The sequence below is a fragment of the Cherax quadricarinatus genome, chromosome 27 (genome assembly GCF_038502225.1).
Source record: "Cherax quadricarinatus isolate ZL_2023a chromosome 27, ASM3850222v1, whole genome shotgun sequence".
Classification (NCBI taxonomy): domain Eukaryota; kingdom Metazoa; phylum Arthropoda; class Malacostraca; order Decapoda; family Parastacidae; genus Cherax; species Cherax quadricarinatus.
Window position 1 is genome coordinate 25,275,228 of NC_091318.1, and position 12,792 is coordinate 25,288,019.

General features: G+C 40.7%; 1 protein-coding gene across 12 annotated transcripts in view; it reads right to left on the reverse strand.

The window, feature by feature from the left end:
• Positions 1 to 12,792, reverse strand: part of LOC128691132 (SLIT-ROBO Rho GTPase-activating protein 1) — a 609,659-nt gene that overhangs the window by 101,230 nt on the left and 495,637 nt on the right. The gene's annotated exons all lie outside the window — the stretch shown is intronic.

A 12,792-nucleotide genomic window follows, 5' to 3' on the forward strand; every position in this document is an offset into this window, starting at 1 on the left:
TATAAGTTGTGGTGGTGCATGAGGCAGCGTGTAAAATGAATGGGGGTAGAGCAGCCAGAATTGATGGGATCAAGACAAAAATGTTAAAAGCAAGTGAGGATATAGTTTTGGAAGATACCTTGGGATTAGAAGACAGCATGCATATTTTCACTGTATAAAGGAGAGGGGGACAATAGTGTAAAAATTGTAGGGAATTAAACCTGTTGAGTAATAGGTAGTAAGTTGGTAGATAGCAACCACCCAAGGAGGTGCTACCGTCCTGCCAAGTGAGTGTAAAATGAAAGCCTGTAATTGTTTTACATGATGGTAGGATTACTGGTGTCTTTTTTTTTGTCTCAAACGTGCAAAATTTCAGGAACGTCTTGCTACTTCTACTTAAATTTAGGTCACACTACACATGCATGTACAAGCATATATATATATACACACACCCTTCTGGTTTTCTTCTATTTTCCTTACTAGTTCTTGTTCTTGTTTATTCCCACTTATCTCCATGGGGAAGTGGAACAGAATTCTTCCTCTGTAAACAAAGCAAGTTGTAAGAGGCGACTGTATACAGTGGAACCTCAGTTTTCGTCTTTAATTCATTCCAGAGTGTCTGACGAAAACCAAATTCAACAAGGACTGAAGCAATATTCCCTTAAGAAATAATGTAAATCCAATTAATCCATTCCAGATACCCAAAAATATATAAAAAAAATGCACTAATAAAATGGATAAATGAACATTTATATCACTTTTACCTTTACTGAAGATTTGTTGGTGCATGGAAGACGGCGAGGAGGGGAGAAGGAGAGGTTATCTCTACCACCATCACTACCACCCTCTACCACAATAACTACCACCCTCTACCACAATCACTACCATGCTCTACCACAATCACTACCACCATCACAACCACTACCACCCTCTACCACCATTAAATTCTATCATGTTTCTCACCTTCTTTATCAAAGGGCTGGCACTCAAAACTTCTTTGGCCCCATGGTGGCTTATTTAGCAGTTGCACTCAATAAACAAGCACAAAAAACAATAGATTATTACGAAATGTTTCGTAATAATCCTACTCTCCTTACACCTTTCTGCTTTGTATTGGACTGATGAAGCCACTGTGTGGCAAAACGTGTCCTCAATAAAGATTCCCATATGTTGCAAAAGTGTCTCAATCTTCAACTTGTCAGTTTTAAACCATTTATCACATCTGTCATAAGGTTCAGCAGCTGCGACAGGCATGATCGCCCTGCTCTAAAACCATGCTGGTTTGGGTTATGCTGGTTGTGCTGGTCCACAAAATTTGTAATCTGTCGTCTCGTCACTCTTTCGAAGATTTTCACAATGTGAGAAGTTAGGGTAGAGATATGCTTCTGGCAAGACGGTAATAGTGATGATATACCTTATACCTTTGAAGTGTTTCGAGAGTTTATCTACTCTCTGAGCCCGGCTATGGGCCAGGCTCATCGGGTGCTTGCTTGGTCAACCAGGCTGTTGCTGCTGGAGGCCTGCTGCCCCACATATCCATCACAGCCTGGTTGATCTGGCACCTGGTAAAGATACTTGTCCAATTTCCTCTTGAAGGCTTCTACACTTGTTCCAGCAGTGTTTCTGATATCTTCTGATAAGATGTTGAAAAGTCTGGGGTCCCGGATGTTGATACAGTGTTTCCTTATTGTTCTCATCGCACCCCTGCTCCTCACTGGGTTTATTTTACACTTCCTCCCATATCCCTCACTCCAGTATGTTGTTATGGCAGTGTGCAGATTTGGGACCAAGCCCTCGAGTACCTTCCAGGTATATATTATCATGTACCTCTCTCTCCTCCACTCCAATGAGTACATGTTCAAGACTTGCAGGCGTTCCCAGTAGTTTAGGTGCTTTACTGGCTCAATGTGAGCCGTAAACAATCTCTGTATTTGTTCCAGCTCTGATATTTCTCCTGCCTTGAACGGGGCCCTCAGCACTGAGCAATATTCTAAGTGAAGGAGCACTAGCGATTTGAATAGTGTCGCCATCGGCATTATTTCCCTCGTTTTGAAAGTTCTCAATACCCACCCAGTCATCTTCCTGGCTGTCATGATCTTTGTCTTGTTATGGTCTTTAAAAGAAAGGTCCGCTGACATAATTATTCCTAGGTCTTTTACGTGTTCCTTACGTTCTATCTGGTGACCCTCTTGAGTTTTGTAAATAGTGTTCCTTTTGCGTTTTTCATTCTTTCCATACCTAAGCAGCTGGAACTTATCACCACTGAACGCCATATTGTTCTCCACTGCCCACAAGGAAACCCTGTTTATGTCTTCCTGTACTTTTTCAGTGTCCTCTACTGTACTGACTTTCATGCTTATTTTAGTGTCATCTGCAAATGATGATAAAAAAGTGTGCCGGGTGTTTTTGTCTATGTCTGCTATGAGGATGAGGAACAGCAGAGGTGCCAGGACAGTGCCTTGGGGCACTGAGCTTTTGACCTTGCTGATGCTGGATCTTGCCTTTTCACTACTACTTTTTGTGTTCTGTGTGTTAGGAAACCGAAAATCCACCTACCTACCTTCCCCGTAATACCCATGGCCTTCATTTTGTGCGCTATCACTCCATGATCGCATTTGTCAAACGCCTTCGCAAAATCTGTGTAAATCACATCTACGTTTTGGTCGTCTTCTAGTGCCTCTGTAATTCTGACATAATGGTTCAGCAGCTGTGATTCGTCTTTTTCAGGTCACCCTGCCTCGGTGGGAAACGGCCGATGTGTTAAAAATAAATAAATAAATCATAGCACCTAACATCCTTTGCTAACGACACCAAAATCTCAAGAGTGGCATCTGTCTTAGACAACGAATCTTCAGGCAGATATAAATCAAATCTTCTAGTTGGCCTCAGACAATAGTGTGCTTAACAATGGTAAGTTTCAACTGCTCTGCTATAAAATAATATAAGAAATAAAGACAGTCACGAAGTAGAAGACAAATTCAAATCATTCAATAGTGTGAAAAATCCATGTGCTAGACTTTTGATGTTATGAAGTTTGAAAATCCCACATTCAAGGATCAGAACAATCTCGCCATTGCTACCGCAAGGATAACTAGAGGTTTTAAGACAAGAGATGCTGAGCCAATACTGATACTCTTCAAGTCACGTGACCCCCAGAAACAGGTTATCCTTCAGGAGGGTACCGAGTGCAACACCCTTCTAATCAGAAGAAATCTCAGATCCCCCCGTCAAAATCCAGCAGCTCAATTTGGGAGTCATTAGGTAATATACGTCTATCCTGCCCTTAGTCTAATCAACACTTAGTACCGAGTCATGTTACGCGTGGTCGAATGTAAACGAAGACTCTCCAGTACTGATTTTATTTTTCTGGGTTTACAGGGTACCTAACAGCTCATACAGTATCGAGCCCTGCCTCGGTGTCCAAAGAAGAATGGTGGCGTAAGGTCAAGTTACGCTGCATTGGGTTAGGCAGGGTTCATTAGGTTAGATTACTTTTTTATTACCATTTGCGCAACAAATTAATATTCTACTCAATTCAAACTATAAATAATGGCCGAAATCTGCTCAGTCGTATACTTTTACCGGTATCTGCACAATGTGATCTTTCTAGTGCTGCTGCTAAAACAATAGTACACAGAGAGGAAAGAAAAAAAAAAAAAAGATCCTCCACAAACAGCTACAACTTGACCTGGATTACCTTCAACTCACACGACTGAACACTAACCATGGAGCCAATCAAAATATTTATTTATTTGACCACAGTATAAAATATTGCACATGGAAAACTGGGCCACCAGCGATCATCCCAATGTGCCGCTGGATTCTGCCAATAATTTCAGCGATTACAATTGTCTTACATAACAAAAAACGCTAAAGACAGACTAATTAACTAACGATGGTATGGTAGTACTGTCATTGCTTTCTTACAATTAAAGTATAAAACCATTCTGTAATAATCAATTATCTAAACCATGTACACGAGAAAGGCAACAGATCCCATGATTCACATGTACTAAGAATTACAGTCTAGCTTTCTCAATTTCTGTCTACTCCTCAAGGAAGGTTTCTTGACGCTGGTGAGGGGCCCTTGATCTGGGGAATTGGATCTGTTTTCCAGTTCCTAGAATTGAGTCTGAATACCTTCTATCCCCCCCCCACAGATGTATAATACCTATGGGTTTAGCGCTCCCCTATAATACTACCCAGGGAAGTACTACCGTCCTGCCAGATGACTGTGAAACAAAAACCTGTAACTGTTTTGCATGATGGTAGGATTGCTGGTTTCTTTTTCTGTCTCATAAACACGCTAAGATAACAGGGATATCTTGCTACTCCTACTTACACTTTGGTCACACTTCACAGACACGCACATGCATATATATATATACATACATCTAGGTTTTTCTCCTTTTTCTAAATAGCTCTTGTTCTTTTTTATTTCTTCTATTGTCCATGGGGAAGTGGAAAAGAATCTTTCCTCCGTAAGCCATGCGTGTCGTATGAGGCGACTAAAATGCCGGGAGCAATGGGCTAGTAACCCCTTCTCCTGTATACAATTACTAAAAAAGAGAAGAAGAAAAACTTTATAAAACTGGGTTGCTTAAATGTGCGTGGATGTAGTGCGGATGACAAGAAACAGATGATTGCTGATGTTATGAATGAAAAGAAGTTGGATGTCCTGGCCCTAAGCGAAACAAAGCTGAAGGGGGTAGGAGAGTTTCAGTGGGGGGAAATAAATGGGATTAAATCTGGAGTATCTGAGAGAGTTAGAGCAAAGGAAGGGGTAGCAGTAATGTTAAATGATCAGTTATGGAAGGAGAAAAGAGAATATGAATGTGTAAATTCAAGAATTATGTGGATTAAAGTAAAGGTTGGATGCGAGAAGTGGGTCATAATAAGCGTGTATGCACCTGGAGAAGAGAGGAATGCAGAGGAGAGAGAGAGATTTTGGGAGATGTTAAGTGAATGTATAGGAGCCTTTGAACCAAGTGAGAGAGTAATTGTGGTAGGGGACTTGAATGCTAAAGTAGGAGAAACTTTTAGAGAGGGTGTGGTAGGTAAGTTTGGGGTGCCAGGTGTAAATGATAATGGGAGCCCTTTGATTGAACTTTGTATAGAAAGGGGTTTAGTTATAGGTAATACATATTTTAAGAAAAAGAGGATAAATAAGTATACACGATATGATGTAGGGCGAAATGACAGTAGTTTGTTGGATTATGTATTGGTAGATAAAAGACTGTTGAGTAGACTTCAGGATGTACATGTTTATAGAGGGGCCACAGATATATCAGATCACTTTCTAGTTGTAGCTACACTGAGAGTAAAAGGTAGATGGGATACAAGGAGAATAGAAGCATCAGGGAAGAGAGAGGTGAAGGTTTATAAACTAAAAGAGGAGGCAGTTAGGGTAAGATATAAACAGCTATTGGAGGATAGATGGGCTAATGAGAGCATAGGCAATGGGGTCGAAGAGGTATGGGGTAGGTTTAAAAATGTAGTGTTAGAGTGTTCAGCAGAAGTTTGTGGTTACAGGAAAGTGGGTGCAGGAGGGAAGAGGAGCGATTGGTGGAATGATGATGTAAAGAGAGTAGTAAGGGAGAAAAAGTTAGCATATGAGAAGTTTTTACAAAGTAGAAGTGATGCAAGGAGGGAAGAGTATATGGAGAAAAAGAGAGAAGTTAAGAGAGTGGTGAAGCAATGTAAAAAGAGAGCAAATGAGAGAGTGGGTGAGATGTTATCAACAAATTTTGTTGAAAATAAGAAAAAGTTTTGGAGTGAGATTAACAAGTTAAGAAAGCCTAGAGAACAAATGGATTTGTCAGTTAAAAATAGGAGAGGAGAGTTATTAAATGGAGAGTTAGAGGTATTGGGAAGATGGAAGGAATATTTTGAGGAATTGTTAAATGTTGATGAAGATAGGGAAGCTGTGATTTCGTGTATAGGGCAAGGAGGAATAACATCTTGTAGGAGTGAGGAAGAGCCAGTTGTGAGTGTGGGGGAAGTTCGTGAGGCAGTAGGTAAAATGAAAGGGGGTAAGGCAGCCGGGATTGATGGGATAAAGATAGAAATGTTAAAAGCAGGTGGGGATATAGTTTTGGAGTGGTTGGTGCAATTATTTAATAAATGTATGGAAGAGGGTAAGGTACCTAGGGATTGGCAGAGAGCATGCATAGTTCCTTTGTATAAAGGCAAAGGGGATAAAAGAGAGTGCAAAAATTATAGGGGGATAAGTCTGTTGAGTGTACCTGGTAAAGTGTATGGTAGAGTTATAATTGAAAGAATTAAGAGTAAGACGGAGAATAGGATAGCAGATGAACAAGGAGGCTTTAGGAAAGGTAGGGGGTGTGTGGACCAGGTGTTTACAGTGAAACATATAAGTGAACAGTATTTAGATAAGGCTAAAGAGGTCTTTGTGGCATTTATGGATTTGGAAAAAGCGTATGACAGGGTGGATAGGGGGGCAATGTGGCAGATGTTGCAAGTGTATGGTGTAGGAGGTAGGTTACTGAAAGCAGTGAAGAGTTTTTACGAGGATAGTGAGGCTCAAGTTAGAGTATGTAGGAAAGAGGGAAATTTTTTCCCAGTAAAAGTAGGCCTTAGACAAGGATGTGTGATGTCACCTTGGTTGTTTAATATATTTATAGATGGGGTTGTAAGAGAAGTAAATGCGAGGGTCTTGGCAAGAGGCGTGGAGTTAAAAGATAAAGAATCACACACAAAGTGGGAGTTGTCACAGCTGCTCTTTGCTGATGACACTGTGCTCTTGGGAGATTCTGAAGAGAAGTTGCAGAGATTGGTGGGTGAATTTGGTAGGGTGTGCAAAAGAAGAAAATTAAAGGTGAATACAGGAAAGAGTAAGGTTATGAGGATAACAAAAAGATTAGGTGATGAAAGATTGAATATCAGATTGGAGGGAGAGAGTATGGAGGAGGTGAACGTATTCAGATATTTGGGAGTGGACGTGTCAGCGGATGGGTCTATGAAAGATGAGGTGAATCATAGAATTGATGAGGGAAAAAGAGTGAGTGGTGCACTTAGGAGTCTGTGGAGACAAAGAACTTTGTCCTTGGAGGCAAAGAGGGGAATGTATGAGAGTATAGTTTTACCAACGCTCTTATATGGGTGTGAAGCGTGGGTGATGAATGTTGCAGCGAGGAGAAGGCTGGAGGCAGTGGAGATGTCATGTCTGAGGGCAATGTGTGGTGTGAATATAATGCAGAGAATTCGTAGTTTGGAAGTTAGGAGGAGGTGCGGGATTACCAAAACTGTTGTCCAGAGGGCTGAGGAAGGGTTGTTGAGGTGGTTCGGACATGTAGAGAGAATGGAGCAAAACAGAATGACTTCAAGAGTGTATCAGTCTGTAGTGGAAGGAAGGCGGGGTAGGGGTCGGCCTAGGAAGGGTTGGAGGGAGGGGGTAAAGGAGGTTTGTGTGCGAGGGGCTTGGACTTCCAGCAGGCATGCGTGAGCGTGTTTGATAGGAGTGAATGGAGACAAATGGTTTTTAATACTTGACGTGCTGTTGGAGTGTGAGCAAAGTAACATTTATGAAGGGATTCAGGGAAACCGGCAGGCCGGACTTGAGTCCTGGAGATGGGAAGTACAGTGCCTGCACTCTGAAGGAGGGGTGTTAATGTTGCAGTTTAAAAACTGTAGTGTAAAGCACCCTTCTGGCAAGACAGTGATGGAGTGAATGATGGTGAAAGTTTTTCTTTTTCGGGCCACCCTGCCTTGGTGGGAATCGGCCGGTGTGATAATAAAAAAAAATAATAATAATAATAATTTATCTAGATAGTTCCGTATAACCCTTTGAGGGCTTATTACTTGTTTTTATACCTTTGACGAATTTTGAAAGCTTTCCTACTCCTGTACCTCAACCATGGGCCAGGCTAGTCTGGTGCTTCCCTAGTCAACCAGGCTCTTACTGCTGGTGGTCCGCTGGCCCACATATCATAGCCTGGCTGATCTGGCCCCTAGTGGAGGTACTTGCCCATTTTCCACTTGAAGACTTCTACACTTGTCCCGGCAGTGTTTCGTATATCTGTTATCGTTTTGGTAAGTTCCTTAAATCAGTCCATTATCAGCTGGGCTAGTTGATCAGGCAATCCATCGGGAGGCCTGGTCTGGTACAGGGCCAAGAAAGCGTTGACCCTCAACACACACCAGGTAGAATCCAGATTGTCTGGGACCATGCCACGGATGTTGATACAATGTTCTCTTACTGTGCCCATGGCAACCCTGCTTTTTATTAGTTTTATTATACAATTTCTTCCATATCTCTCAATCTAAAATACTGTTAGGGCAATGTGCAGATTTGGGACCAGACCCTCAAGAGCCTTCCTCGTATATATTGTTATTTATCTCTCCTCTACTCCAGCGAGTACATATTTGGAACTCTGAGGCATTCCCAGTGATTTAATGCTTTATTGGCTCTACGCGGACTGTAAATGATCCGTATCTATTCCACGCGTGCCTTAAGTACACTATGGAGGAGGAGCTTGGACATGGGTGAAATTCCACAGTCACTTAAAACAATGGATATAGCCCCACTCCATAAAGGTGGCAGCAAAGCATTAGCTAAGAACTATAGACCAATAGCTCTGACGTCCCACATCATAAAAATCTTTGAAAGAGTGCTAAGAAGCAGGATTGCAAATCACCTGGATTCCCAAAATCTGCACAATCCAGGGCAACATGGGTTCAGGGCAGGTCGCTCCTGCCTCTCACAACTACTGGATCACTATGACATGGCCTTGGATGCACTGGAAGAACATCAGAATGCAGATGTAATATACACAGACTTTGCAAAAGCATTTGACAAATGCGATCATGGCGTAATAGCCCATAAAATACGTGCTAAAGGAATAACTGGGAAAGTGGGGAGATGGATCTTCAACTTCCTAACAAATCGAACACAAAGAGTAGTGGTCAACAGAGTTAAATCGGAGGCTGCCATAGTGAAGAGCTCTGTTCCACAAGGCACAGTACTCGCCCCCATCTTATTCCTTATCCTCATATCAGACATAAACAGAGATATACACCACAGCACCGTATCATCCTTTGCGGATGATACTAGGATCTGCATGAGGCTGTCATCTGCTGAGGACGCGGTTAACCTTCAAGAAGATATAAACAAAGTTTTCCAGTGGGCAACGGTAAACAATATGATGTTCAATGAGGACAAATTCCAACTACTCTGTTATGGAAAACTGGAGGAGATAATAACTAGAACAGAGTATACTACTGACTCCGGCCATACAATAGAGCGGAAAAATAATGTAAGGGACCTGGGAGTAGTAATGTCTGAGGATCTCACTTTCAAGGATCACAACAGTGCCACGATCGCACGTGCAAAGAAAATGATAGGATGGATAATGAGAACTTTCAAAACGAGAGATGCCAAGCCCATGATGATCCTTTTCAAATCACTTGTTCTCTCTAGGCTGGAATACTGCTGTACATTAACATCTCCATTCAAAGCAGGTGAAATCGCAGATCTAGAGAGTGTACAGAGATCCTTTACTGCACGTATAAGTTCTGTCAAGCACCTTAACTACTGGGAACGCTTGGAAGCACTTGACTTGTACTCGTTGGAACGCAGGAGGGAGAGATATATCATAATCTACACTTGGAAAATCTTGGAAGGAATGGTCCCAAATCTGCACACAGAAATCACTCCCTATGAAAGTAAAAGACTGGGCAGGCGATGCAAAATGCCCCCAATAAAAAGTAGGGGCGCCATTGGTACACTAAGGGAAAACACCATAAGTGTCTGGGGCCCAAAATTGTTGAACAGCCTCCCATCAAGCATTAGGGGAATCGCCAATAAACCCCTGGCCGTCTTCAAGAGAGAGCTGGACAGATACCTAAAGTCAGTGCCGGATCAGCCGGGCTGTGGCTCGTACGTTGGACTGCGTGCGGCCAGCAGTAACAGCCTAGTTGATCAGGCCCTGATCCATCGGGAGGCCTGGTCATGGACCGGGCCGCGGGGGCGTTGATCCCCGGAATAACCTCCAGGTAACCTCTGAAATTTCCGTCTGAACCGAGGCATCAACACTGAAAAATATGCTAAACAAGAGAGCACAAGCACTGGCACCATTCCCTTTCCCCCTGTCTTGAAAGTTCTCATTATCCACCCTATCATTCATGGCTTTGAAAGAAAAGCGAGTTGACATAATTACTCCAAGGCCTTTCACATGTTCTTTTCGTTCACTCTGATCCTCTTGGATTTTGAATACAGCATCGCTTTTGAGTTTTTTTATTCTTAACATGTTTGGGCAGCTGGAGCTTATCACCACTGGGCGTCGTATTATTCCTGACTGCCACTGGAAAACTGTAAATCTTGCAATTTTTCCGGGTCTTCTACGGAGGTAATTTTCATACTTATTTTGGTATAGTCCGCAAATGATGATATAAAACTATGGTAAGTGGTTTTTATCTACCTCTGCTATGACGTATAAAAACGGAAGACACCAGGATCGTGCCTTGGGATACTGAGCATTTTACTTTGCTAATGCTGGATTTTGCGCTGTTCACCACTCCTCTTTGTGGTCTGTCAGAAAGGTGAATATACATTTACCTACTTTCCCCTGTTATACATATCGCCCTTCATTTTTGTGTGCAAATACCCTATGATCGGATTGGTCAAATGCCTCTTTTGGGAAGTCTTTGTATATCACATCTGTGTGTTTTATTCCAATGCCACCCTAATTCAATAGTGATTGTTTTTACAACAACAATAATAATAATAATAATAATAATAATAATAATAATAATAATAATAATAATAATAATAATAATAAATATAAGGACCCCCGGAACTCTCTCCAGGTAAACTCCAGGTAATGCTAACCTGTAACCAGAAATCCAAAATTTCAACTGAACGAAAACGCGGAACACTACATTCCAGAGCAAATATGTGTGGCCTCTTCACACAAATGTTGACATGTGTTAGACACACGATTTTTCAAAACCTTACTCGGGATTCACCTTGAAGTGGGTTACATCTGTGAGTATAATTTGTCATGCAGAATTTCCTCTCTTAATCCGGCACTTGCTGTTTATAGTATATATTTTGCTTACATGATACAAACTTTTATCGTCGATAAAGAGATACCACGCTAAAGCACAGTTTGCTTACAGGGCATAAAGTGTCGTAATAATTCACTATCTGGTATCTGCAAAGTACGACCCACACAGTTGCTGGGTTATGCAATGGAGGCCACGCTCACACTAGCTAAATATTTACCAACACAACCAGTATGTAGGCTATACTGACGCGCACTGAAGCCTGCAATATTTGCATTGTATTTAGTTGGTTACCAGAGGTCACAAAATGCAGTAATATTATCACAGGAGGGGCTTAGGTCAAGTGGCACCCCATTATCACAGTGTGTGATACATGTGCAAATTTGTACATTGCCCAGTATTGCCCATACACACCCCGATGTTCAAAATGTCTTTATTTGCTTATTTCTGATCAAATGAGTGTTTTTTAGATTTATGTAAACTAACGCAAAATACAGAAAAACACTTATCAAACTACAGAAAACGTTCAGAAAATGACGGTAGGATTCGGACTGTGTAAAATGAGAATAGGTTACAATGACAGTGAAGGAAACCAAACCATCAAAATGAGAGGTATAAAGAAATGGTTCATCGAGAATAATACTTGATCAGCAGCTATTACTATGGCAATACCCGTTTTCATATATTAAAACAAATAATCCTTGTTAAATCTAATAACATTAAGATCTCAAGTAGGTATACTTTCGGTTATTTAACCTGGAAAATTATTAATCTAAAATAATTCCACAAAGCTGTGACGTTTTCGGAGGTCACTCAGTGCTCACAGGAATACATAAACAAGCAATTAAAACATACATAAATACTATAATCCCAAATTAAAACAGCCAATATCAATTAAAAACTATCTTAAATTATTAATGTCAACAGATCCCTAAAAGTTCCCTGAGATCCCTACAGGCACCTCGAAAATTATGAAAACCATGACGCAGGTAGAAAGGTCTAAGCCAAAGGCAAACTTTAAATATGATCCACAGATAGGTGGCTATGGGTGAGATGTGTGTGCCAAATCCTGGTCGATATATAATCGTCACAAAATAGTCAATAGATATTCGTCTAAGAGTGACGATTGCTACTGAAGGAAGAGGGCCAAACTTCTACGTCTCGCCGTACCCTGTATCTTTTTTTTTCCAGTTTACAGTGCACACGGGGCCCGTCACTTCCCAAGGACATGCCTGTGGATATGGTCCATGATGACCTTCCCTACGAACTGACACACAACACTCGCCTAATTCCTGGGGATTCTATTTACTTTACTTCTCTCGGTTTTGAATAGACGATACTTTTAACCTACGGGCCATCATGTTGTATTCAGAAAAAGAAACTTGTTAGCCCAATATAATAATTTTAATCTGATATATATATATATATATATATATATATATATATATATATATATATATATATATATATATATATATATATATATATATATATATATATATATATATATATATATATATATATATATAATCTCAAGAACAAAATATTTGTCTTGGATAACAGTACCAAGTTTTCAATATTAACAAATATATAAATGTTTAGAAAAAAAAGCAATCTTTTCAACATTCATATATATAAAAACTGTTTACATATCGTCACCAGTGTTTTATAACGCCAAAGACACAAATCAACAATATATATTTCTGGCTCAAATAACAGCAGGGCAAAAAAATGATCTATGAATAAAAACTTTTTAACCCGTTACCGCAGAAACTTTTTATTATCATC